This window comes from Lutra lutra, chromosome 5, assembly GCF_902655055.1.
Source record: "Lutra lutra chromosome 5, mLutLut1.2, whole genome shotgun sequence".
NCBI lineage: Eukaryota > Metazoa > Chordata > Mammalia > Carnivora > Mustelidae > Lutra > Lutra lutra.
In genome coordinates, this window is record NC_062282.1 from 95,148,895 (window position 1) to 95,175,921 (window position 27,027).

At 41.7% G+C, this 27,027-nt stretch overlaps 1 long non-coding RNA gene across 1 annotated transcript; it reads right to left on the minus strand.

Moving 5' to 3' along the window:
• Positions 1-5,838: 5,838 nt before the first annotated feature.
• Positions 5,839-20,898, minus strand: LOC125099658 (uncharacterized). The gene is made up of 3 exons (XR_007127312.1): positions 20,694-20,898; positions 7,048-7,256; positions 5,839-6,738 (listed from the first exon to the last, which is right to left on the minus strand). It is a non-coding gene; the product is annotated as an uncharacterized LOC125099658 (long non-coding RNA).
• Between the last annotated feature and the right edge of the window lie 6,129 nt (positions 20,899-27,027).

The window sequence follows — 27,027 nt, forward strand, 5'->3', positions numbered from 1 at the left end:
CATGTGCACATTGCAACTTAATTATTATTTCCTTGGAGGAGCTTCCCCGCTTCCTCCATCCAGAGAGAGTTTCTTTGTTTTATACTATCAAAGAATCTTGCTTCATTTCTACAGAATGTTCACACTGGCTTAAAATTGTCTATTCAGTAGTGGGATTATTTGTCAAATATCTGTCTGCCCCACTAGACTGTAACTCTTATTATAGCAGGAGCTAAGTGGTGGACACATGGTTGACATTCAATAAGTATTTGTTGAATGAATAAATGAATAAATCAATGAATTGATGAAAATAAAATCATGCTTTTGAAAGACAGATCTGGTGAATCAATTAAAAGGAAGAGAAAGGTGAAGGGAAAGGGTTCTGTATAATAAGTAGGCTGTTTGAGTAACATAGACCAGGAAAGAGGAAATAAAATTCTAAACAAGGATGGTGGGAGGGGAATGGAAAGTAACTGGCTGGGGTGGGGGGCGGATGTATTGTGCTACTGATATACCAGCTTACCCATAAAAAGCCAGCAAGACTGTGCTCTGTACCCATTGCTCATCCCAGATGTGGGCGGAGGTTCAGCAAATGCCTGTCATGGTCAGCAGTCGCACCACTGGGGGAAGTTCTGTGGTGAAGACAAAAGGCACTTTCTAGGACAATTTCTCTTTGAAAAAGACAAAGCTATTTGAATGACAAAGACATCCCAGGACCATTTTGCCATCTTTGGTTCATAAATAGGCTGGCTTCTGTGTTTTTAACAGCATCCGATATATTTGATTATATTTTCAATTCAATACTTCCATTACTACAAGAAGCAACTTCATTACCAGGAGGGCCCAGAGTCCAGACTATACTAGCTCCCTGTCATATAATTTAGCCTCAGTCATACCTCAGACAATATTTACACAAGGTCACTTCTTCAAACTATGTCTAGCCTTCCCAAATGACAATATTATTTATGCCAAATGCTTCTCCTAAGGGATGGAAAACTGCCAACTCTGGTTTAATAGGTTATATGGACAGGCTAGAAAAACATCATTTGTAGCACACACAGTTTATGCATTTAGTGTATAACTAGGCATACAGACTGATCATTGGAAACATGGCTGAAAGCTGGCCCCAGGAAAAGAAAAAAAAAAAAAAAAAAGAAAGCCACAAAAGCACTAAGGTTTGGATCTTTTCTCCCTGATATTAGTTTTGGAAACCCTAGGTTTAGTCGGAATTATGAATGCACAAGAGAGAGCTGCCTCAGACTTCAGTGGCTACCTGAATATCCAAAATAGGGGGAAAACCTGCGAAAGGAAATTTAACTTGGGCGTATGTGCCCAGCAGCCATCCTCCTGTGGTTGCAAATTAATGTGACCATCCAGGGGAACAGGCAGCCCAGGGGCCTTTGGTAACAAAGAACAGTCTAACCCATTGATGTTAATTTACCAAATTATTCACATCCCACAATCTGGAATAGAAATCAGTGGCCAAAAAAATGCCTCCTCTACACCTCAGTCAAAACACCTATAAAAATCTAGATACCAGGAGGCAAAGTCTGGAACATAAATGACTTCATCCTGTTGCCAATGAGTTATTAAAGTACCGAATGATGGGGCCGCCAGCAGTGTCCGGGCTACCTTTGCTTCCAAGCTCTGTTCTTGGGGGTATCTTTAATAAGACATTTGGCCAAAATATATTGGTGACAACGCCTTTCTCTTAAAATCTAGTTAAGGATACAAGTCATACCTTCCACTTAATCCCTTATAGACCACTGGAACTTTAAAAATCTCTGTAGCAGAAAATTAACAAACTTCGGGAGGCTGAGCTTTCACATAAAGTATACAATGTCTGTCCAGACTTGCATAACTTGTTGATGATAAATATCACTAATAAATAATTTATATATTATTGTCCTTTAAATAGATAATTCCATTCCTGCATAAAAACATCATATCTAATTTAAATTTTAGGAAACAAATATCAATTATAAAGGGGTTTCAAAAATTCAAAATTGTTCCTTTGTATTAATAAATTTGGAATGATTCTTGGTCCTTAAAATGTGTTTTTTAAAGGCTGTAAGTGCTGTATTTTTGTTTCTAAGTGCTCTTTATGGAGGAGTTGCTTAGTAGGCCCAACGCTTAGTAGTACTTGAGATATCATTATTTATTAATAATACTAGCATTAACCCTTTCTGATGAGCACTTGGACAAGCAATCCCATGCCCAGGAATTATTTCACGACAATAATTAGAAACGAGTGCAGAGGGGTGCCTGGGTGGCTCAGAGGGTTAAGCCTCTGCCTTTGGCTCAGGTTGTGATCTCAGGGCCCTGGGATCGAGCCCTGCATCAGCTCTCTGCTCAGCAGGGAACCTGCTTCCCCCTCTCTCTCTCTGCCTTGCCTGCTTGTGATATCTCTCTCTCTCTCTGTCAAATAAATAAATAAAATCTTAAAAAAGAAAAGAAAGTGTGCAGAGATATTACTACAGAACTACTTATTATTGGTAGTAAATGCACAATAATAAAAGACTGGTTAAACAAATTAACCATATGATGGAATACCATATAGCCATAAAAAATGTTATAGAAAAATATCTAATCTATAGGAGAAAGTTTACAGTACACTAAATGAAAAAAGAGACGACAAAACAATATATAGCAAGTACATGTTCAGGTGGAATACTATAAAAATATTAACCCATACAGAACAGTCCTGAGGGCTCCCCAAAGTGATGTGGGCAGGATTTAAGAAGGGAGCTAAGGAAGTGCACTAATGTGACTTCATTAATATCCGCAAGACAGAAAGACTTAGGGACATTTGGACAGGAGTTTTTACTTATGCTTTTATTACAGCGGTAATTTGCATCTCACCTGTCATCATCCAAGCAAGGGAGGAACAGCATGGTCATTTTTCGCTGTTCCTAGCCCAGTGGTGGTTTGGACAGGGCCTGCAAAAGACTCCATCTTGGCTTCTCTCTGAAACACTTTCCTTAAGTCAAGAGCCGGAAACCTGACTTTAGTCTCACGCAGTGAGATCCCCTAGTCCTCTACAGGAAAGCACTGCCATATGGTTCCTAACATTATAGCACTCATGGGTAACCCCTGAAACCATCTTCATGTCCACATGATCCTACAGCATGGAGATTTATTAGGATATTGTAAATAAAACTTGGATAAACAGAAGCATGAAATGGGAGACCCCACAGGCTAGGGGAAAAAAAAGAAAAACAAACCTGCTTCGTCAGCTTCTCTGGCAAACAGATATGGGCCATGATTTATTAAAACAGGAGCTTTTTCAAGGCATGATTATAGTCAAGAGAAAGTTGAATAAAACTTTGGCTTAGAAGTGCCTCTGCATGTTTCTGCTAGACTTCCCTATTTGAACATTCTGTGGGATCCCCAAGCTCAATGCATTGGAAGCAAGGATCATTCTCTTCTTTTTTTCCCTTAGCATCACTATTTGGATGGCACCTGAATAGAGGTGAAAGGTTAAGCAGAAGTGATGACTAAGAATTCTGGTCAGAAGCATTGTGAGACTGGGGAGAAGGACCAAGGGCAGACCCTTGGGACCTGCTCACATGTAGAGGGAGAAGAAAGTAAATTCAAAGGGATCATCCAAGAAGTCAGAGTAAGAATGATTTTCCTCTGTATCAAGCTATCTGAACATAATTTGCTTTAAGGTGGAAATTTTAGTCAAAAATATAGTTTGAAGGCAGCATAGTTTCATTTTGTTTGATGCTAATGGATCTTTGCCTGAAAGTAAAATAATCCAGATGTATCAGATAAAACAAAGCAAAACTGTGCTACATACTTCCGAGAGTTCAACTGTTTCACTCCCCTAAAAAAGAAAATAAAGAAAAAAAAAACTTTTTAAGAGGTAAGTGAATAATTTATAATATAATTTTATATAAGAAGAGATCCAAAATGTTGAATGTCTCAAGGAAAATTTGTCAATGGGTGCAACTTGAAAGGGTCCTACTGACTTTGTAGGCCCAGGATTCTCATTCAGAAAGGTCAAACTGACATTTTTGACTGAACATATCATTAAATAGTAGGAGCTAATGGGGGTTCACTTTTGTTTCCTGGGCCTAAGTGTCGACTGGCTCCTTCTGCTCGGAACTAACCACAGGGCTCACTCACTCAGCAGTAATGCTGAGAGCATCCTCCCAGACTGGAAGGTTGAAAACAGTTGCCTCTGTGGTTCCTGAAGCTGGGATCAGACTAGAGCAATTGTGCAGTCAATTTGGCCCATCTTGAGGACTTTGGCTCTCAAAAGGCATGGCTGTGCAGACTAAACTAGAGGTTATTTTACAAGGCCCATCAAAATCCTCATTTGCATGTGTGAAATTCCTGTGGATAGGCTGGTTTTGAATCTGGCTGGTTGGGCCAGATTACAAGTTGAGTCTGCTAGTGTGAATGTAAATAGCATCAGCTAGATCTCAGCCCCTCCCAGTCAGCCTTTCCCTTCTCTGGACCGAATCACTAGCCAATTGTTTGAATTTCAACACAAGTGACCCCCAGCACCTGCCATTCACCTCCCAGGTAGCAAAAGACATCACATTTTCTTAGAACAAATGGTCATCGACAGCCACCACCACAATAACACTGTTCATAGAGTACTCACACTGCGATAAAGGCTTTACGCACACCATCACTTCAGAGCCTCACCACAACCCGAGGAAGTGTGGCATTGCCACTGCATTATCATTTTTCGGGTGGTGGGGGGGAACTGAGGCTTCAAGAGATTAGGGATGACTCATCCCAGGTCACACAGGTGGAAAGCAATAGATTTGAATGCAGCTAGTTTAACTTCCACGTTTATGCCTTTTACCATTTTTGCCTGATACCATGTTGCTTCTTTTTAGTCGGCTGAGTTCGGTTGGCAATGCATAAATAGCAGTAATGAACACCAGGATCAAAACCAAAAGACTGTGTGATATGGACCAGATCGTCAGGTTTGAATGGAACTCAGTTACCTGTGTCATTTTTGCCTTGAAACAGAGCTGTGTGACTCACAGGGAGCCATGCTACCTATGGTTAGGGATTCTAGTTCCTAAAAATCTGGACATTAGACATTCTTCTGAACTATCAGGAAACCCTTGCTTTGGGAGATGTGTGACACAGATCCTTGACATTTCTTCCAGGGAAGAACATGGCACAGTAGTTACAAACATCCCAGATCTCCATTCCCCAAGAACATCTTCTGTATTATGGAGGGGGTTGTCCTATACTCGTCACCTGGACAGCAGTCCCGCATCCACTGGCCAAAGTGGTTTATAACATCTGGTAACTGTTTCCAGATGTGGCCTTCCCCCGAAACACTTGATGAAAAGTTTCACACTCAGCATCTGGAAATAACTGACATAGGCACAGAGAGTTCCTATCATCTGCACCTAGAATAGAAGCAGTAGGATCACTGCAAAGATGAGAGCATGTCCATAACATCTCAATGGCCCAAGAAAACGGCGAGATTGTGTATCTGTTGGGTCCTCATTAAAGTCAAGCAAATGGAGCTGAGCCTCGAGGCGGTCAAATGGACAGGGCAGAGCAGGATCAATGGAATCAGACAGGTCCGCATCCAAACACCAACTCCACCAATCACCAGCAGGGACGTTAGCAAAGACTTAATCTCTTGGAGCCTCAAAGTTCTCCTCCATAAAATGGGAACACAATGATGCTCAGGGGAAGATTGTGACATGCCTGGCACATAGCGAGCAACTCAACAAATGGTTGTCTGGCTTTTTCTTCTCATTAGTTGAGTCTATAAACACAATTCACTTTATGCTCATGACATAACTGAATAAAACACTTAGGACGAGAAGTTCCTTTTTCACTGTTTATACAGAACGTTAACATTTTAGGGACAAATAGTAGTAGCAGATGTTTATAATGCGACCTTTTGAAGAGGAGCTCAATTTCACATCAACAATGGAAAATCTCTGAATTCATCTTAGAAACAGAGTCAGACCAGTCCTAAGCCCAGATGAAAATTCTGCGGTCCCTCCCATCTTCTGGAGCTAGACATCTTGGTGTTACAGAGCAAAGGGAGTCCAGCTAGACCTAAGGTTAAGATTCGCCAAATCTCTGAAGGGGTGAAACAAAATGATTCTCACTTGATAGATACAGGAAGGTTAAGTGACATCTTAAGTGTGGGGTTGAAGATTTAGTCCCAGTGAGTAAGCTAATCTTATTCACTGTACAATATTTCCCCCTTTACTTGGAAAGTCAAGATCAAGGGTTCTAATAATCAGCAATATTCCAGAGCAATGACAGACATTTTTCTTACACGACTTCCATGCGATCTTCTTTACAACCCGCTTGTAAAGCAGGCGTTATTATCATCCCCATTTTTCAGGTGAGGAAATTGTAGCTCCAAGAACTTAAATAGTTTACCACAAATCATAAAGGCAACCAGCAGCAGACCTGGAATTTGAACCCATCCGTCTAACTCCAAAGGCATCTGCTGACAGCTGTGAAGCAACAACTTCCGCTTACCATGCAGTGAGCAAAGGACAGGTGAGAATGAGTTTTCTGCTCATCGCCTGCAATCACGATCATAATTAAACTGTGGCATCCCTTGTTGGCTGTGTCCACAATCTGGGCTGTGTCCACTGTTCCTCAGGGCTGTTAGAGCACCTTTGCTGTGGCTCCAGATTGCTGGACAGGTGTTCGGTGCAATAGTTCCCTTTCTCCCCATCTGCATCTCTGTGAGCGGTGAGGCCCCGATCTGTCACGGGTGGCTGCTCCCCACATGTGCTCACAGCCCTGCTGATGAGAAATGGCAGAAGCAGGTATTAAAGGTGGAGGTTCTGGCTTATTGCTCTGAATGTATTAAAAACCATTCCCAGACTCCACATAAAGAGTTTTACACACGCAGCACATATGATACAAGGGAGACAGAGAAGCAGACGTGGGGATAACCACAGTGAGACAAGTAACCACAACAGAAGTCTGGAGAGACAGGCCTAAGGAAAGCTACTTTCACAGACCGGGTGATGGATGTCTCCTTAGCAGACAGACAGCTAGAGGTACTTATTTTTATAGAAAGTTGACAGAAAGAACTCCAGACATCCAGACCTGCTCTCTTCCTATTCTTGTCCAGAGCTGACTCAGCCTCTCAGCTTCCCTTTGCAGGATGGTGACTTGTTCCATGCAGTCGTGCTAATTACCCACATCCCGCTCTCTCTTTTCTCACAGGTCACTGAAATGTCTCCTTGTCTGGGTTAGAACTTGGGTGGATGCTGAATTGCCTCCTGGAGTCCTCCCCAGTGATGAATTTCTCATACCTAGGGTATTGTTTGTGGGGAAAATTCTTTCAATTTAAAGGCTCTTGAGATGGTTATTCCAAAGAATTTGTTTTACTAGGCTCATGAAGACGATACTTACCATTTATTGAGTACACAGTAAATGCCAGATAATTTCCATAAGCTATCACATTTAACCCTCATAAATATCACATAAGGTAGGTATTAGCCCCATTGTACAGATTAACAGTAGAGAGGATATATATATATATATATATATATATATATATATATAATGAAAGGGAAGATAAAACCAAATGGCATACAACCATTTCCTCAGAGTTTCTTTAGTATCCAAGGGGGGCAGAGTGATAGGGTGAAAGGTGCTGCACCTGGGCCAGGAGATGGGAATTTTTTTTTTAGAGATTTTATTTATTTATTTGACAGAGATCACAAGTGGGCAGAGAGGCAGGTAGAGAGCGAGAGGAGGAAGCAGGCTCCCCGCTGAGCAGAGAGCCTGACTCGGGGCTCAATCCCAGAACCCTGAGATCATGACCTGAGCCAAAGGCAGAGGCTTTAACCCACTGAGCCACCCAGGTGCCCCAGAGATGTGAATTCTTATCCTGGTATTGACACTAGCCAGATCTAGATCTGGGCATGCTCTGTGCACCTCTATCTATCTGATCTAAAAAAAAAAAAAAAAAAAAAAAAAAAAGTAGTTGGTTAGACTAGGCAATTTCTATATATATGGCCTCTTCCTCTTAACTTTCTATGGCTATGACCTATTTCCATACTGTAGTTAATAAGGTCAGACTCCCCATGAATAAAGTCCTAGAACAAAGCTAGCCCATCAGCACTGAATTGGTATCTTTCATCACCCAACTCTGGAGAACAGCCCATCCAAGCCACATCTTGATTGCAACTTAAAGTAACTGAGACACTTTACTCTTTCCAGAGTAATTTAGCAAGCCATAGCTTTTAAAGACAAGTTGAAGCAGAAGTTCACACTCTGTGGCATAATCACTGATGCAGTTCTATTACTACCTTGAATCTGAGAGGTTTCCCTACCAAAAGTGGATATTTGATATTCTGATAATCTACCACTGTATAATAAACCTCCCTCAAAACTTAGTGATTTACAATTACTTTTTTTTTTTCATGGTTCTGGGTGTTTAAAGGCTCAGCTGAGTGGTACTCCTTTGGAGTCCCTCAAATTCATTCCATTGAATGAAGACAGAGGTTGGAATCTTCTAAAGTTTTCTTCACTCACACATCTGACATGGGGGCTGGGATGGCTGTGGACTTATTGGTCGTACCTCTGTCCATTTGGCTCCTCTGTGTGACTACCGTGGGTCTCCTCACAGCATGGTAATCTTGGAGATAGTCGGCTATCTTACATCATTGGAGCTGGATTCCCCCAGAGTGAGCATTCCGAGAGAGCCAGGCAGAAGCTGTAAACTTTGTGGTGACCTAGCCTTACTTCTCCTGTGAGTTATGTTGTTAGTCACAGCATTCACCAATCAGCTCAGAGTCCAAGAAGTGGAAGCATAGATTCCACTGCTCAAGGGGAGAATGGTTTGCACATACAAGAAGGAACTAATGGGAGCCATCTTGAAGACAAGTTACTCTATTGGCCTCCCTCAGAGCAAAATGAACTATGGGTAGAAGTCAGACTCTCTCTCTCTCTCTCTCATTCTCTCCCTCTCACCTACATAAATAGGTTGAACCCCATAAAGAAGAGTAATTGGTGGAAAGCACACTTCCATTTCTGTGAGATAACATTGTGCTTTTTCACTGACGGAAAAGGGAGAGCGACTTAATTGAGGAAATGTCTTCAAAAGAAATCGTAAAGGCACATTAGTGATCTAGTTAAGCCTCCTAGGATGGATATTGGTATCCCAGTAATCTTAAGACAAATCCAGATGTCCGTTTGTGATCGTCCTTAAACAAAGGTGAAACCAGCATGGTGAAGTTGCCAGACACAGTCCCAGACATCTACACAGATAAGCAGGCCTGATGTGTGGCAGTTTTGACGGGCGGGCTTAAGAACAGTAAGAAACAAACTGAGGATCTGGACAATATCACTATCAGGAAAGCATATCATAAGCCCCAGAATGTGACATTGTCCCAAGAAAAACAGCAACCGAGAGGCCAACTAAAAAAACTGGAGATGCTGGAGTAGAAAAGCAGGTCAGATATGAAAGTGGTGGTGAGCAGAGAAAGTCTGGATAACATGTTGGAACCCAAGGAGGATGGCACAAGCCCTCGAACTGCAGACCCCTCCAGGGCTGAGATTATCTGTAAAAGAAAATATCTGCAGCTCCTGGGGAAGGAAAGAGACGTAGGGAGCGATGGAGGAGGCGACACAGTGATCCTTTAGGTCATGGATGCCAGAACAAGGCTAGAATGACTGTGGCTTGGAAGGTGAAACTAAAAGTCCCCGAAAGAAGCATTTCTTTTTCTTCATGACTCAGAGAGAGTCAGGAATGAATTCCCTAGACATGAAATTTAAGAGGTTTCTGGCCTGTATCGGGAATATTTAGGAGATGTTAGGCTTGCAATCTGATGGGCACTGCAAGAAGCTCTGAGAGTCTAAGGGGCAGAGAGATGGAACAGAAAGCTTTTCTCTCTGGCTCTGCCTCCAGATGGTAACAGGAGGCTTGTTCTTTAAATAGTAGGACTTTTAACACCAGAGGGCTCCAAGAGGTCAACTGTAATCCGCCAGCTGACAGAGGGCACTAATTGGACCCACCTTCAGGTTAGAGCACTCAGTTACACCCACTGTTCTGGCTCCTAAAGAACTTTCCAGCAATTCTGGCAAGCATAAAAATCTGCAAGTCTTTTGAACTCATAATCTCACTTCTGGAAATTGAACATAACTAAACCATCCACAAGCAAAATGTGAAGATGTTCACAGCAGTATTATTTATAAGTAGGCTAACTCAGTGCTTCTCAAAATCTGATGTGCATCACTTGGAGACCTTCTTAAAAGGCAGATTCAGTAGGTCTAGGGTGGGACTTGCAACTCTGCAAGTCTAACGGACCCCCAGGGGGTGCCCATGCTACCAGCCCAGAGGCCACACAAAGTAGCAAGGGGTTACTTAAATGCAGCTAAAAAATTATATGGCAAGACATAACTAAGTAAATGGTAAGTACATCTCCTTGTAATACCAACAGCTATGTTAAAATAAATTTGAAAACTAGCAACATGAAAAAGTGTTTATGACCTCACATTAAGAGAAAAATACAGGGTACAAAAATCACATACACATTAGGATTGTGATTGTAAAAAAGAAATACAGGCAACATTGGAAGAGAATCCAAAACTACCAGGTGCTTGTTCAGGATGGTGCAATTAGGCTTTTCCCCCTAGTTTTCAAGCTTTTTGTTACATTGCTATATTAATTTCATAATCTAAAAATGCTGTTAAACAGTAGAATGTTAAGTAGAGTGGTCATACATCCTGCTTTGCTGGAATAGTCCCCAAGACCTGTTAGCCCTATTCAATTATTATGGTGGTCCCCTCACTCTACCCTATGATCTATTAGATAAGGGACATGCCTCAAGGCTATATGTGGTCTTTGTTTGTCCCTCCCAAGCATTTGAAAAGCTGAACTGAAATGCCTAGAAGGAAGAGGCAGGAGAGCTGGAGAGGTCTCTGCTGTGCAAATTTTTAAAAATACATTTGTTTTTTAGAGCAGTTTTAGATTTACAGCAAAACTGAGCATAAAGTACTGAGATTTCCCACATACATCTTGTCCACCCCCCACCCACCCTCATCCATTACCAACCTCCCCCACCACGGTCACACGTTTGTTACAATTGATGAATGTCCACTGACACCGCATAACCACCCAAAGACCACAGTTTACATCACACTTCCCTCTTAGCATGGTACATTCTCTGCAGGTGGACAAATACACAGGGATACGTGTCCACCCTTACAGCTTCATGCAGTCCCTGCCCTGAAAATCCTCTTGCACATTTTTTTTTTTTAAAGATTTTATTTATTTGTCAGAGAGAGAGGAGAGCGAGCGAGCACAGGCAGACAGAATGGCAGGCAGAGGCAGAGGGAGAAGCAGGCTCCCCGCCAAGCAAGGAGCCCGATGTGGGACTCGATCCCAGGACGCTGGGATCATGACCTGAGCCGAAGGCAGCTGCTTAACCAACTGAGCCACCCAGGCGTCCCCTTCTTGCACATTTTTAAAGGTATAAGATTTTATTTATATATTTGACAGAGAGAGAGATCACAAGTAGGCAGAGAGCCAGGCAGAGGGGGGGGGGGGCGGGAATAGGCTCCTCGCCGAGCAGAGAGCCTAATGTGGGACTCGATCCCAGGACCCTGAGATCATGACCCGAGCCAAATGCAGTGGCCCAACCCTCTGAGCCACCCAGGCGCCCCAAGAGGTATATTTTGATGAGGATAAAAGACCTCAACAGTATACATATAGAAATACCCTGATACAACCATGAAAGCTAGGAATTCTGCAACAAGGGGACCAAGGAAGTCAGATAAACCTTTCCTGAACTTAAAACTCTCACTGTTCAGCTATCCTTGTTTGACCTTTTCTCCCTACTGCACACCAGGAATCACTTCATAAGATGATGTCCTGTGTGTCTTGGGGCAATGCATTTTCCTCCAGCTGCGGCTGATTCCCCAAGGAGGAAGAGTTAAGATTTTAAAATGCTGATGATTTAGTTGGATTCCTGTTTGCTGCTTTTGCTAACACGTGAAATTTTTAGAGCCAGACGTTTTCAATGCCGCCTTAAGCCATATTATCTATTACTGCTTTTACTTCATACTTATAATAAACCTGAATCAAACTAATGCTACCACTAACTGATTGCATTTAAAAAATCACGTTATTTAAGAGAAAAACTTTAAAAAAAAATGATCGAATTAACTGAATACAAACCACATTTGCCTACAGCAGCTTCTAAGACACTGTTCCTATTTCGTTGACTTGGAATTTTATTAAATGTTCTTTTTAAAAAATGTGAGCCACCAAGTGAAACTTAGAAAATATCTTATACTATGCAGCTTCTAGCCATAATTACTTTATTCAAACTAAATTAAACTTGCAGTGTTATTTCTTTTGTCTTCTATGAAATTCATCAATTTTCTTTGTTCTTACAGAAATTAATATATATTTCTCACACACACACCCCCTGGTGTGAAACACTTAAATCCTAGGCCTGAAGCTTTTGCTATGCTGAATCTTTGTCTGCTAGGTATGTGGGAGTCAGGAGAATGATGGTCTTTGTTCTTTTGTTCTCTCTGTGTATATTCTATTTCACCTGAACAGAGCTAAACTTATACCCCAAGGACAAATGACACTAGGTGAATGACAAAGGTGATTCTAATTTGAGAACAGCTACTCAGAGTGAGTGTAAATTCTGGTGGGTGGTGCTTATAGAAACAAACAGAAAAGGAGCCTTTTGGGGTGGATATTGCACTTCACCTTTTAGGTCATTTTAAATAATGGTGAGAGAGAAAGAGAGAGAGAGAGAGAGAGAGGTGCCATTCCAAAGAAATAAAGAGAAAAAAAGGGAGAAAAACAATAGAGTTGAAAAAGCAATGCCTTCTTAAAGTATACATGAAAAAAGAAACAAAATGAGAGTGCAATGGAGTGTGAAGAAACTCAAGAAAAAGCTAAAAAAAAAAAAATGCTTAGGGGACAAAGTGTTAACCTAAAGAAAGGAAATCCTAGCTGGTGAGACTTAACTTGAAACAAGAAGATAAAAATCCTTTATACAATCAGCAAACAAAAGCAAGGAAATATAAATTCTCAAATCCCATGGAGAGCCTGGAAGGGAAGTCAGCGAGACAATGCAGAGCGTGCAAGTTGAGAGGATAAATCATTTCTTTACCTCACTCTACACAAAAAGAAGATAACAGACCAGGGTGAGACGAATTTTCCAGCAGAAGGGTAGGGATTGTTGAAATGCTTTTCCCTTACTACAAAAAGCTAACAGAACACCCAATTCCAATGAACAGGATTCTCACAGCAAGACAAAATCCATTTCTACAGTGAACATGGGTGAGGTACTTGAGTATGGAAGGAAAAGAGTCTGTCCCCTTTGGCACCACATGAAGTATTTGTTGCCTCACTGAGAAAGGAAGACCAGTAAGGGCAGTAGAACTGACTGGAGGAGCCTCTTTTGAGGAAAGACTCTGGGGCTTTCTGGGGGTGCAGTAGGAGTAATTAGAAAGTTGGGTCATTGGAACATTGAGACCGGGAGTTTCTTACCCATAAACTCTATCTTGAGAGGGAAGTTAAGATTGTTTAAAATAAAGAATCAGGGCGCCTGGGTGGCTCAGTGGGTTAAAGCCTCTGCCTTCGGCTCAGGTTGGGGTCCTGGGACCGAGTCCTGCATTGGGCTCTCTGCTCAGCAGGGAGCATGCTTCTCTCTCTCTCTGCCTGCCTCTCTGCCTACTTGTGATCTCTCTCTGTCAAATAAATAAATAAAATCTTTAAAAAAAATAAAAATAAAAATAAAATAAAGAATCAGAGTTGCCTGGCTGGCTCAGTCAGAGGAGAAGGTGACTCTTGATCTTGGGGTTGTGATTCCAAGCCCCAGTTTGGGTACAGAGATTACTTAAAATTAATTAATTAAATTAAAAATAAAATAAAGAATCAAATTTACTTAGAAACACTTACTTAAATATCTCAGCATTAATTAAAAACAATACACACACACACACACACACACACACACACACACACACAAGAGGGAGGTGGAGGAACAGGGGGAGAAGGATAAGCAGACTCCATATTGAGCACCACGCCGGTCCTGAGATCACAACCTCAGCTGAAATCTAGAGTTGGATGATTAACCAACTGAGGCACCCAGGAACCCCCTTATGCTGGCTTTTTAATTAAAACGTCTGCTCAAATCTATTTATAAATTCTGCAAAAAAAAAAAAAATAGTTCTAAGCTTCTTGGAGAAGCAGTTTTGAAAACAAAAGGAGCTTGGTAGATTTGTACACAAATTTAAGCTTCAATGATATACAGAGAAGAGAGAGTTTTTAAAAAACAAGGCTTCCTGAAAATCTTTTCTAGTTAGAAAGATAACATCATGGCATTTTCACAAACTACGGAGAATCTCATTGACATTTAGATTTTCCTATTCATTTCTGATTTAGACACTTCCAACTTGGGAAGATGCAGGAATTGTAGGCATAGACAAATATAATTTACATTTTCTCTCCCACAGTCAGGAAGCAGTCTATATCTTTTGGAGCATAAAAAGAAGACCATCTCACTGACTGGGGGACAAACTGATAGTTAAAGTCTTTTGATGTGTTTGAGCAGAAAGCTTAAAGATTATCGATAGAGACTTTCCTACTCTTTAAAGCACTGTAGGGTAGTAGCCTTTTTTATCTAAATCAAAATAAGAAAAAATAAGGTTGGTAAAAGAGTGGTTAAAAACAACTGAAATTTAGGAAAGTATACAATTGGCACCTATTCAGAATTTTAGATTGTGTGAACATACATCTTACAAAAATGTCCTTTTTCTTTTCTTGTCCTTATTCTTTTTTTTGTTGGTAGTACTATTATTTCCTTAAAAATGGCCCTTAATTTTTCTACGTGACCAACAAAAATCAAAGTTAACTATTTATTTTCATAATTATTTTATGAAGGCTTTTTGCCCAACAAACGTGGTTCTGGCTGGTAAATTGCAAATTTCTGTAAACAGCATGTTTTCCCTTGTGTGTTTAGCTTTAAACCTCCAACACGTTAGCCCAACTCATTAATCATAAAAACATCTTAAAACAAGAAAAAAGCCCCTGTACTTTTATGCCAAAAGAATAAAAAGTAAGAAAAGAGACTCTTAAAGCCTAATTTCCTTGTTTCCTCTAGACTATAATTATTTTGTTAGGGAAAGCTTCTGTTACACCAGGAAATCCTGTTAGAACTGAAACTTGTTGCATTATCGGAGATGAATGTACTTTTAGTTGTAGTGCATCTCTTTATTTACAGCTCTTTGGAATGAAAAGCCCAGGGTAGAAAATAACCCTTACAGTTTGTTTCTATGTTTAAAAGAACTAATTTGCTGGTACTGATTTCTTCTTAGATAAATCACATTGACTTTTCAAATGCTGATTTTTCAGATAAACCTAAGGGTCATTGGTCTGTAAGTACCAAGAAGAAATAGTCTGCCTCCAGGGGCTGTACCTTCCATTCATTACCCACGGGAACATTCCAGTGAATCCAAGCAGGGCCTGTCCTCTGGCCCCTAGCCTGCTATACAGACACCACACTGAATTTTGACCAATTACCTCTTTTTTCTTCATCTTTGATTCTTCTTCCTTTGCTCTCCTCTGATTTTTTCAGAATGAGAAGTTTTAGCATATACTTTGATAAGGAGGCATAAATAAAATTACCTTTCAGTTTTAAACTTTTTTTTTTTTTTTAAATTGTCAGAGAGAGTGAGCACAGGCAGACAGAGTGGCAGGCAGAGGCAGAGGGAGAAGCAGGTTCCCTGCTGAGCAAGGAGCCCGATGTGGGACTCGATCCCAGGACACTGGGATCATGACCTGAGCCGAAGGCAGCCGCTTAACCAACTGAGCCACTCAGGCATCCCAAATTACCTTTCAGTTTTAAAATTTCTTCCTGAAGGTATGGGAAAATCTTAACTGTGAAATGCCAAAAGGTCACTGAGACAAGGCTTTCGCAGTTAACGAAGAAAGAAAGAACGATAGAAAGAAACATATATAGTAAAGTGAGACCCTAATAATGAGGAATTTGCAATAATCCAACCTGATTGACACTAGAGTTTATTTTTTTACTATTTAGAAATGATTTTACAGGGGAAAGTACACTGAAAGATTACATTACGTTTAAATTACCTAAGACAATAAAGTGTTTGGACATACTGTTTAAAGCCAAATGAATACTGTTGTCTACTCAACAGAATACATCCAGCATTTTCTTAGCAGCTAATGTGAGTCACTTTTTGATTCAGAAAGGAAGAGACCCACATGATTTTTTTAAAGTACTTTAAAAGAGGTCTTAAAAAATTACTTCAGAATGTCTTCTCCTTTGCATTTTCCAGATTAGTGAGTATTTACTGTTATTGGCTGTTTTATGGGCAGGAAGGAGTCTAAAGCTAATATATTGTACAGCACCAATGGACCCTTAATAGATACTATTTCTGAAAAGACCTTAACTTGAAAATATAATGCTCAGAACCAGAAAATTCACTGAAACTTCTGGGAGAATAAAAACACTTATTTTAAAGGCAATGAATCTCTTAAACTAACTCAGAAGGAAATGTCTTAGATGTTTGGTTCATGTCCTATTCACTTTTATTTTGCATATATTTCTAACAGGCTTGCAATCAATTCTTCTCATCCTTGAGAATTGAATTAACCAATGAGAAACAAGACAGTTGAAGCAGATTCACTGACAGCAGCAACAGAGAATAACTGATAGTCTTTAGATTAAGGGATGAAGAGAAAAAAAAACTACAAAAGAACTACTGTCCAAAAAAAGATTGAGTCTTGGCACCTGTCTGGCTCAGTTGGTAGAGTATATAGCTTTTGATCTTGGGCTTGTGAGTTTGAGCCCCATATTGGGTGTAGAGATTACTTAAAAATAAAATCTTTAAAAAATATATTGAGTCTGACACCACTTATGGTAGGGGCAAACAGTTCGCTATTTTCAGAAATATCTGAAAATATGAATAAATTTCAGCACAGTGTTAGGAATGACAGTCCTTCACAATGGCCCTGAGGCATTCAGAGCTTATTGAAGAAGGCGAAACTAGTATACTGTATGTCAGAATTATTCTATCCCAAATTGTTAAAACAATTTTTTAAATTGAAAGGAATCACTTACAGGAAGAAACATCCTGTTTCTTTGTTGTCGTTGTTTTTTAAAGATTTTATTTATTTTAGGGAGAGGGAAAGCAATCTCCAAGGGAGAGGGAACACAGAGGCAGAGGGAGAAGCAGACTCACCACTGAGTGGAAAGCCCAATTCAGGGTTCGATCCCAGAACCCTAAGATCATGACCTGTGCCAAAGGCAGATGCTCAACCAACTGAACCACCCAGGTGGCCCTAAACATCCTGTTTCTTGAAGACGCCAGAAAACCAAGACAGCTCTGTGACTACCAGAATAGGAAGAGCCTAGAAAGCAGCTGAGTACTCACCTCTTAGCTGGAAAGTAAGAGCTACTACTGTCTATTTTCTGCTGGGAGGAGAGAAGGACACAGAGATAGCTTCAGCATGGTGGGTTAGAGCACTGGCTGTCTCTTTCACAGTGCAATGGAAAAGACACAGATCGTGAAGCTAAATCTGCTTGACTCCTGCTTCTGTCCCCCACTAGACATAATAACACCTACCCCAGTGAGCTCTTTCAAGGGCACAGAGCCATTTCCTACCAGGAGCTCAGTTATGTACATTGCTTGCCTGTCCTCTGGCTCTCAGTGGTCACCTTCTGGGCAGTTCACAAAGAGTAGAAGTGGAGGATGGATGGAGAAAAGGGGTCACTCTTGCCAAACAGTGTCAAAGAGCTGACTTAAATATAGTTGAAGAATGAGCAATACACCTCCCCTACCACCACTGTGGTCTTCAAGAATGTTTTTCCTCGTGTGTGATAGGAGCTGCTTTTTTTTTTTTTTTTTAGATTTTTATTTATTTATTTGAGAGAGAGAACATGAGAGGGGAGAAGGTCAGAGGGAGAAGCAGACTTCCTGTGGAGCTGGGAGCCCGATGCAGTGCTCAATCCCAGGACTCTAGGATGATGACCTGAGCCAAAGGCACTTGCTTAACCAACTGAGCCATCCAGGCACCCAAGAGTTGCTTTTCTCCCTGAGTTTCAAACAAGTAAAACAGGTAAAGGGTGGGAAAGCTCTGAGACATTTGGCAGGGCAGTTATTGTATGTACAACATATCTTGGGAATGAACATGAATCCTTCGATACCAAGGAACGAGTCTAATAACATAGATGCATTCATTTATCGGTTCACCAACCATCCAATCAACATTTATTACGTGCCTGTCATATTCCCGGCACTGCCTCAAGTATGAGGTATTTAAAGACTTAGATCTTGCCCTCAGGCATGGTACAGCATCATGACTAGGCATGTTAACAAGTGTCCTAACGCCTTGGCACTCAGAGTATGGCCTGTGGACCAGCAGCATCAGTATCACCTGGGAGTTTGCTAGAAATTCAGCATCTCAGACCCCAACCCAGGCTGAAGGAATCAGAATTTGCCTTTTAACAAGATTACCAGGTGATTTGCATATGCATTATAAATTGAATGCACAGCTTTATTGTATATGGCTGCTGGCAAAATGGGATATATCTAGAATAAACTGGGGCACACAAAAGTCCATTTTGACTTGTATGTGAACCAAGAAAGGTTCTCCAGTAAAAATGACCCACATTTGTTTGCTAGGGCTGCCTTAACAAAAGTACCACACAGTGTGTGGCTTCACCAACAGAAATTTATTCTCTCAGAGTTGTGGAGCCTAAATCCAAGATCGAGGGTTCATTCTGAGGGCTGTGAAGAAGAATTGGTTTCAGGCCTCTCTCCTTGTTTCTGATAGCCTGTCGTTCTTTGGCTCATAGATGGCATTCTCCTAGGGTCTTCACATCATCATCCCTCCATGCAAATCTGTGTCCAAATTTGCCTTTTTTAGAAGGTGCCAGTCATTTTCGATTAGGCCGGCCCTACTGACTCCATCTTAACTTGACTGGCTACAGAAACCCTGTTTCCAAAGGTCACATTCAAAGGTACTGGGGGTTAGGACTTCTGTATCTTTTGGGGAGATGCAGTTTAATCCTTAACATGAACCTGATCTCCAAGCTGAAAGATGATTAGGTATTAGTGAAACACACTAGGAAAAGAGCAGGTAGGGCATTTTTAGATGGTGGGTGCCACCCTCATGATAGATGTGTCAGTCTGCTAAGGAATGACACAGTTGTAACCATGTTTAAAAAAATAGATGCAAAAAGGGGCACCTGGGTGGCTCAATGGCTTGAAGCCTCTGCCTTCGGCTCAGATCATGATCCCAGTGTCCTGGGATTGAGCCCTGCATCGGGCTCTCTACTCAGCAGGGAGTCTGCTTCCACCTCTCTCTCTCTCTGCCTGCCTCTCTGCCTACTTGTGATCTCTGCCTGTCAAATAATTTAAAAATTTTCAAAAAAATTTTTAAAAAATCTTTAAAAAAATAGATGCAAATGGGAGATGAGGTAAGGAAGTAGGCAGATCACTGGAAAAGTAGGCAGATCTCAAGCTGCCATGAGAGAATTGAACGTTTATTCTGTAGGCAATGGGAACACAGCCAGGTGTTCAGCTCCCCAGAAGCAGGGTGCAGAGTAGGCTGAGGTGGACTTGGATTTGAGTCACCAGTGATGAGGTCACTACTCTGGTCTTAGTGAGAGGCAATGAAGGCCTGAACCAGGACCTTCAACATCAAAGAGGATAAGGGGGAGATGAGAGTCACAGGGAAATGGGGATGGATGCCCCATCTGGAAGCTTCTTGGAATCCCAGGTTTTTAAGTCAGTCTGCTTATGTGAGGCATACCTAGCCTTGAGATTCATGATCCTTCAAGAAGAGAATGTTTGGCCCAAAGAGAAAGCAAGATGAAAGAGGAAGGATGTTTCCCTTCCCCAGCCCCATTCCTGGTAATCAACCCAGGGGCACATCAGCAGATCTCACTGGCACATTCAGACAGAGCTGAAGCAGGAGAGACACCCGTGACTCTCCCGGGATTCGGATCAAAGAACAAAGAGGAAGAACCCGGATTGAAAGGCAGTCTCTATCTAACCGAAACTTTAGGAATTAATTTAGAATCTTATCTTCCCAAAACACTGGAGGTGGGCCAGCTCTTCAAAAAAGGCGTTGGAAGAAAAACACCCAAGTATCGAATGGCTCAAAAGATCTGATAAATGTGTGTGCTTGCTGAGAAGCTGGGCGGCTGTGGCAGCCCTGTCATGGGCTGGGAAGTTGGAGGGACTGTTTGAATCCATGTTCAATCTAATTTGTCTCCACCTCTTTACCTCCTGAACACCAAGCATGGCCTTACTGTGGTAAGGCCCACCTGAAACTGGGGCAGGAATCTCAAAACCACACTTGGTCCAGAAGGACTCTCTTAAGTCAGCCAGAGTCCTCCCCAGGGCCAGCTGACAACTCAGATGGACTGAGGGGGGAGTGAAGGAACGAGGCAGCTAGAAATACACAACTTCTCATTATCATGCCTTCACAGCTTAGACATTTTTTCCATAGAAGGCCAGACAGTAAATACTTCAGGTTTCATGGACCACGTATAGTCTCTGTCCCCTGTTCTCTGCTTTTAGTTTGTTGTTGTTTTTGTTTTTAACAATGCTTTAAAAATGTAAAAGTCATTTTTAGTTTGTTTGCTGTACAAAATCAGGCTGGAAGCTGGAGGTTGCTGACCTCCGACTTATAGCAGGTCCATGATACCACAGACAATGACAGATGAGCAATCAATTTTGTTTACTCATTGGAAGACATCTGGGTTTTTCTTCACACCTCTATCCACCATTGAGTCTGATAAATTGGGCTCTTGCAGTTAGCTGACTTGTTTGAGTGTTCTCCAAGAATTTAGGAGCAGGGCTCGTGCAGCCTCCCTTCTGATGAACATACCCTGAGATCTCGGGTCCATGGTGATTGATGTACGGAAACAAATGGCCTCTTGTCTTCCACTGACTGCAATAAAGCCATGGACACTATTAAGAAAATAGCATCCCCACTGAGAAACAGAAGGGAAAGGCCTGGCTCTCAAATGGCACGACTTTGCCTCCCCTAAACAGTCATGGGTTATACTTCCAATTAGCTGCAACCCTTCCAGCCTTCTGCCCAGCAACTCTTGAGGGAGCAGCTCTTGGCCAGCTCACACACGTCAGGTATTATATTAGTAACCCACATCATCGAATCAATACAACAGGCCTGATGTTTGCTTTCTGCCTCATGGACAGGATTTCTATGGAACTGCAGCCCATGTATTCCCAACAATGCCCAGTCTGTTTGAGGTACAGACTCTTTTAGGAGTGTCTGGCTTAACGCAGAATAGGAAAAAAGGGAATACTCTACAAAGGAAAGGGGAGAAAAGGCTCTCAATTCAAAACCCAAATCTCTATTTTAAGGTCTTAAGATGCAGATCCAACGATGTTCTTGCCATCATACCATGGAATGACTTAGGCTCATTAGACTCTAGCATATATGCAAAGACAAAAACATGTGATGTCTGGATGCAAATAGTGTTTTATTCCAGAAGCACTGGCAAAGAGGGTGATTACAGTGTACATAACGATAGCCAGATATTTGCCTGGTGACTTATGGAGTAAATAAATCTACATTATGTAACATTGGGGAGAAAGAGGAAAAACTGCTCCGTTGCCTTCTCTTTTCCTTCTCACTCTCCAACTCTGCTCAGCACCCAGCCTGCTGTCAGTTTACAGTGGGCATCCTGCCAATAATCAAAAGGAAAAAGGTATGTCTATCATTAGAGACTATGTGCAGTTTTTGGTCATGTGAGCCCAGACAAAGTCATTCTTGTCCTAGTAGGTCAGTGTACTCCTGAACTGAATCCATGGGCATTTCTCTGTGTGCCTCCCGAATCGCCTGCAAACGAGCTTGCAATTTTGTTGCCCAGAAAAGGATCACATGAAAAAAGAAGACCAACCTCTCAGATATTGCATTGATGCCTTACTTTATATCCAAATATTCTATTTACATAGGGTATTTGTTGAAGTTACTATAACTTGGAACGTGCTCACTAAAATTTCTAAAATATCATGTAAACCTCTTGTTTTAGATTTAAATATATCCATGAACTACTATTGATCTGCACTAGTTGCAAGTTGTCTACAAAAAGTTAAAACTAGGGCTCCTGGGTGGCTCAGTGGGTTAAAGCCTCTGCCTTCAGCTCAGGTCATGATCTCAAGGTCCTGGGATCGAGTCCCTGGACTTGATCTTCATGTCCTTGACCAGATGGCCCAGCTTGATGACGGGCATCCACTCCTTGTCCTTGGCCTTGCCCCTGCGAGCTCCGCGGCCTCGGCCCCGGCCCTGGCCCCGACCACAGCCCTGGCCCCGGCCCGGGCCCTGGATGCCACTGCGGGGCTCTCTGCTCAGCAGGGAGCCTACTTCCTCCTCTCACTCTGCCTGCCTCTCTGCCTACTTGTGATCTTTGTCTGTCAAATAAATAAATAACATCTTAAAAAAAAAAAAAGTTAAAACTGACCAATATGGTAGGAATATACAACAGTACTAACAATGACAAGCAAATTGCTCTTTAATTATGTTCATTTAATAACTGAAAACATTGTGCTGCACATAAGGGATTTTACAATTCATAGCATTTTAACTATTGTTTCTCAATGTACCCTTCTGTCTGTTCTATTTCCTTCTGAATGTCGTACCCCAATGTCCTGCAAGTGTTAAGGAAGGACAGATTTTGAGCTATAACAGTGAGCTCTGCCATGCACAGCTGCCTTCTTAGAACAGTACTACCCACTGCCAAGATCAATGAACAGCATCTTTTTGTGGGACTTACTGTCAGAAATGCTCTAGTCTCACATCTGCACGCTTGATTGGTAACAGAAGCAACACAAGAAAAACTATGTGATGCCTGCATTCTGCTTAATGGTGCTGTCTGTGCATTTGTTATTTAAGACCCAGCCTTCATAGCAACCTTTGAATATGCAAAATGAATTTAGGAATGCCAGAGTTAATTAACACCAGCTTTATTTGATGGACAAGCTTTGTAAACAATAAGGATTCTAGCCTCCCTAGACTTGAATTTGGAAGCCTGACAATTTCTACCCCTAGAGTTAGAAATCTGTATAAATAGATGAGTTCAGGTCACTTTTACTTGCCAAAAGATGGAGTACAGGTTGGTAAGGATGCTTGCACACCCCAGGCAACTAGATGTAGGAGGATTTTCATTTTTAACAGCTAACAGTAATACCTCATTTAAATTCAGTGAGATGCCCAGGTTTTTCCTCCACAGGGAGGCAGTCATCTATTTTAGATCTGGGGCAGACGCTTCAGAAGTCCTCAGTTATAACTTCCTCTTGCTAAATTTTCTCCTGCACACTTCTTCAAGAATAACTACCACTTTCCTGTTCTCAAAGTGACCATGTAGTCAGTGGGATGCAAGAGAAGAAAGTCTAATTTTTCCCATGTTATACACAGCACCCTGAAGATACTTTAGTGGCTTAGCCTCTTGCCCAAGACAAATTTTCTCCACATTCTCCTTCAAGTCACTTACTTCATGGTTCCATATAAATATCCCCCCGCACCCCCCGCCCCCACCAAATACATCCACATTGCCACAAAAATACCCATCTCCTGTTTGACCCCTGGTATTTGAGGCTCAATGCTCAGAGGTTATACAAACCAGACAGGTTATAATCTCTGAAATGAGAGTGGTCCCCAGTAGATTTTCACTTTTCCAGAGGTTGGATGTCCAGGTTGCTGCTCTTCCTCTGGACACTTCCTTTGGCACTTTGCTGCCCATTCACTTCCTTCACAGTCTGGGCAAGAGAAGTAAAGGAAGCTTGAATTCACATCTGCCAATGCTGCTCCTCCTTAGATACTGCCCGGTGAAGAACTTGGGGCCAGGAAGAAGATTAAAATGTCTAAATCATTTAAAAATATACACTATCTATGGATTGCAGGCATTCGTATATTAGGGACTAAAACAAATTTTATACCTTCTGTAAATGAGTGACTTATTCCAACAATTTAGGAGGAATGTAGACAAGTCGGGATCCAAAGAAAATGAATCAGGGACCAGAATATGGAGAAAGCTGAAAAGAGTGATGCTGGATCTGGAAAAGGAAAGTCTCAATGCCGATTTCCCAGTCTGTAATGTGAAGGACTCATATTGCATGACAACTACAGTTTTTTATAGCTGTAACTGTCTACAAGTTTATGGATAAGTATAAGATTGATAATTATTTGTCCCTGCATAGAGTGGCAGTTACGAGGAAAGAGCTAGGCATTCAGGGCTGGGATTTTGCTTTTCTTTGAGGATGCTGCTCTAAGGTTGCCAGAGATATTCTAATAGTTACTATGAATCCAACAACATTTACTATATACCATAGCACTTACCATATGCCAAGCACTATTCTGGGAGGCCAGGATACAAAGATAAATAAGACCCAGACTGGGGCGCCTGGGTGGCTCAGTGGGTTAGGCCACTGCCTTTGGCTCGGGTCATGATCTCGGGGTCCTGGGATTGAGCCCCGCGTCGGGCTCTCTGCTCAGCGGGGAGCCTGCTTCCTCCTTTCTCTCTGCCTGCCTCTCTGCCTGCTTGTGATCTCTCTGTCAAATAAATAAAAAAATAAAATCTTTAAAAAAAAAAATAAGACCCAGACTCTGCTACCTGGGAGCCCAGAATCTAGGGAGAGAGATAAATGTAAAAACCATCCTAATATAATATGTAATAAGTGCTTTGCTAGAGATGATGCACGAAGTGTTATGAGTTGCATCAAAGAACAAATAACTCTAAGAGGAATCTAAATAAGTTTCTCCTGACATTTTTGTCAAGTCTTGAGGGATAAGGTACAGATGTTCCAGGTAGAGGAAAGGAAGGGCATTCCTATAAAAGTGATGAGTGAGTAACTGGAGGAAAAGGAGCAACTTGTGGGGTCAACGTGGTGTGAGAAGAAGGCAAGGACGGCAAACTGACTAGAGATGAGAGTGGAAACCCACAACACTGGGTTGGTTCAGTTGGTTGAACATCCAACTCTTGATTTCAGCTCAGGTCAAAATCTCAGGAACATAAAATCGAGGTCCACATTGAGTTCTGTACTGGGCATGCAGCCTGCTTAAGATTCTTTCTCTCCCTCTCCCTTTGCCCTTTTCCCCACCCCACCTCACCTCCCCACTGCCACCCGCCACACTCAACTGCATGCTCTCTCTCTCTCAAGAAAAAAAAAAGTTTAAATTACCTTATATAGCTCATTAATTAATTTGGATGTCATCTTTAAGGTAGTAATTCCTGACTAGTAGGAAGTAGTTATTGCAAGGAGTCCAAGAATCCACCATTCATGGCCTTCAGATGAAATATGTCTTATGTTTCTGAATATGTATTATTGGTCAATGTATGTCAATGCTATATTTGTTAATAACAAAATAAACTTAAACTTGTTGCTGAATTTGAAGTAGCTTTTGGTTGATGTGCTTTCTCAATCAACAGGCACCAAGAGTATAGCTAACACGTGGGCATACACCAGGTGTTTCGAAATGAAAAAGTCTCTGTGCAAGAAGGATAACTACTGTTTTAGGTAATAGAAAACACATTTTCAATCAGGAATGTGGAATGATTTACATCACTCATGTTGGAATGAATGTAGTTTAGAATGATCCCTCTGAAAGATACTTGAAGATAGATTTGAGTGGAGTGAAAGGAAAAGAAAGGATACGAACGAAAAAGCTGACCCCCCTAAAAAAGAAAGCTGATCAGTTCAATAGTGATTAGGATCTCAGACAGTGATGAGGAGAGAAAAAACTCATGAGATAAATAGAAAGCAGGAATAAAAGGATTTGTTGATGAATTGGATATGGAAGAGAGAGAAGGAGGGTGAAAGGACCCCTCCCAGGTTTCAAGTTTGGACACTGAGATGGGAATGGATATATAGGAAGTATATATAGGATATATAGGAAATAGGATTGTTGGAAAAGCTAATAAGTTTGATTGGAGATATATTCACTTAGAGATGCCTGAGGGACAGAAAAATGGAGTCCTCAGTAGGAGATGGGAAACGTGACATGGAACCCCAGGCAAGAGGCAGAGGCCACAGATAAGGGTTTGAGAATCGCTAGAATAATGGAGGGAGGTAAACTGAAACCCCAAGAGTGAGGGACATTACTCTGAGAGAGTTGTTGGTTGTAAAAATGGAGCTCAGAAAAAATGCTAGGAAGCATTAAACTTCAGGGTTGGGCAGCAGAAAAGGACTGGCAAAGGTGACAGAAGACTCAAGAGGTTCTGAAAGGATAGTGAGATAGAAGATTTGGGAAGAAGCGGCAAAGGGCTAACTATTACAGAGGTAAATAAGAAGGGAACAGAAAAAGGAGCTATGGATTCTGGCCATCTGTTAGCCCCCGGCAACCTGCGGTAAGAATAGTTTAACAGAGGGATAGACAAGGAACCTAAGGCACTGGAGACTGAGTAAGAAAGACTGAGACTGAGGGGTGCCTGGGTGGCTCAGTGGGTTACGCCTCTGCCTTCGGCTCAGGTCATGATCCCAGGGTCCTGGCTTCGAGCCCCGCATCGGGCTCTCTGTTTGGCAGGGAGCCTGCTTCCCCACCCCCCTCCGCCTGCCTCTCTACCTACTTGTGATCTCTGTCTGTCAAAAAAATAAATAAGATCCTAAAAAAAAAAAAAAAAAAGGAATAAAAGAAAGAAAGATTGAGATTGAGTTACGAAGGGAGAAGAGAGAGACCAAGAGTGAAAAGGAAGGAAAGAGAGTCAAGGACAGTAGATGGAGAAACAGACAAACAAGGAAAATTATCAAATCTCTGAGGAGCCTTGAGTTTATAGGTTTTGACCAAAGAAAAGTGGCCTATGTAGAGGGATCCTGAAGCTACTGAGAGGGAGGAGTCAACTGACAGAGCAAGTATCAGGGGCAACAGAAGGGTCAGATCACCATGACCCATCCTCCCAGAGTACCTAGACATGTTACTAGTCCTGGCTGAAAGTGTTCATATATCTACACCATTGTCCATACTGCTCAACTGACTAGAAATGACTTCCCTGCTTTCTCTATCTAAACACTTAGACTCACCCCTGTGATCTGCAACAGATCTACTCTCCTCTGAGA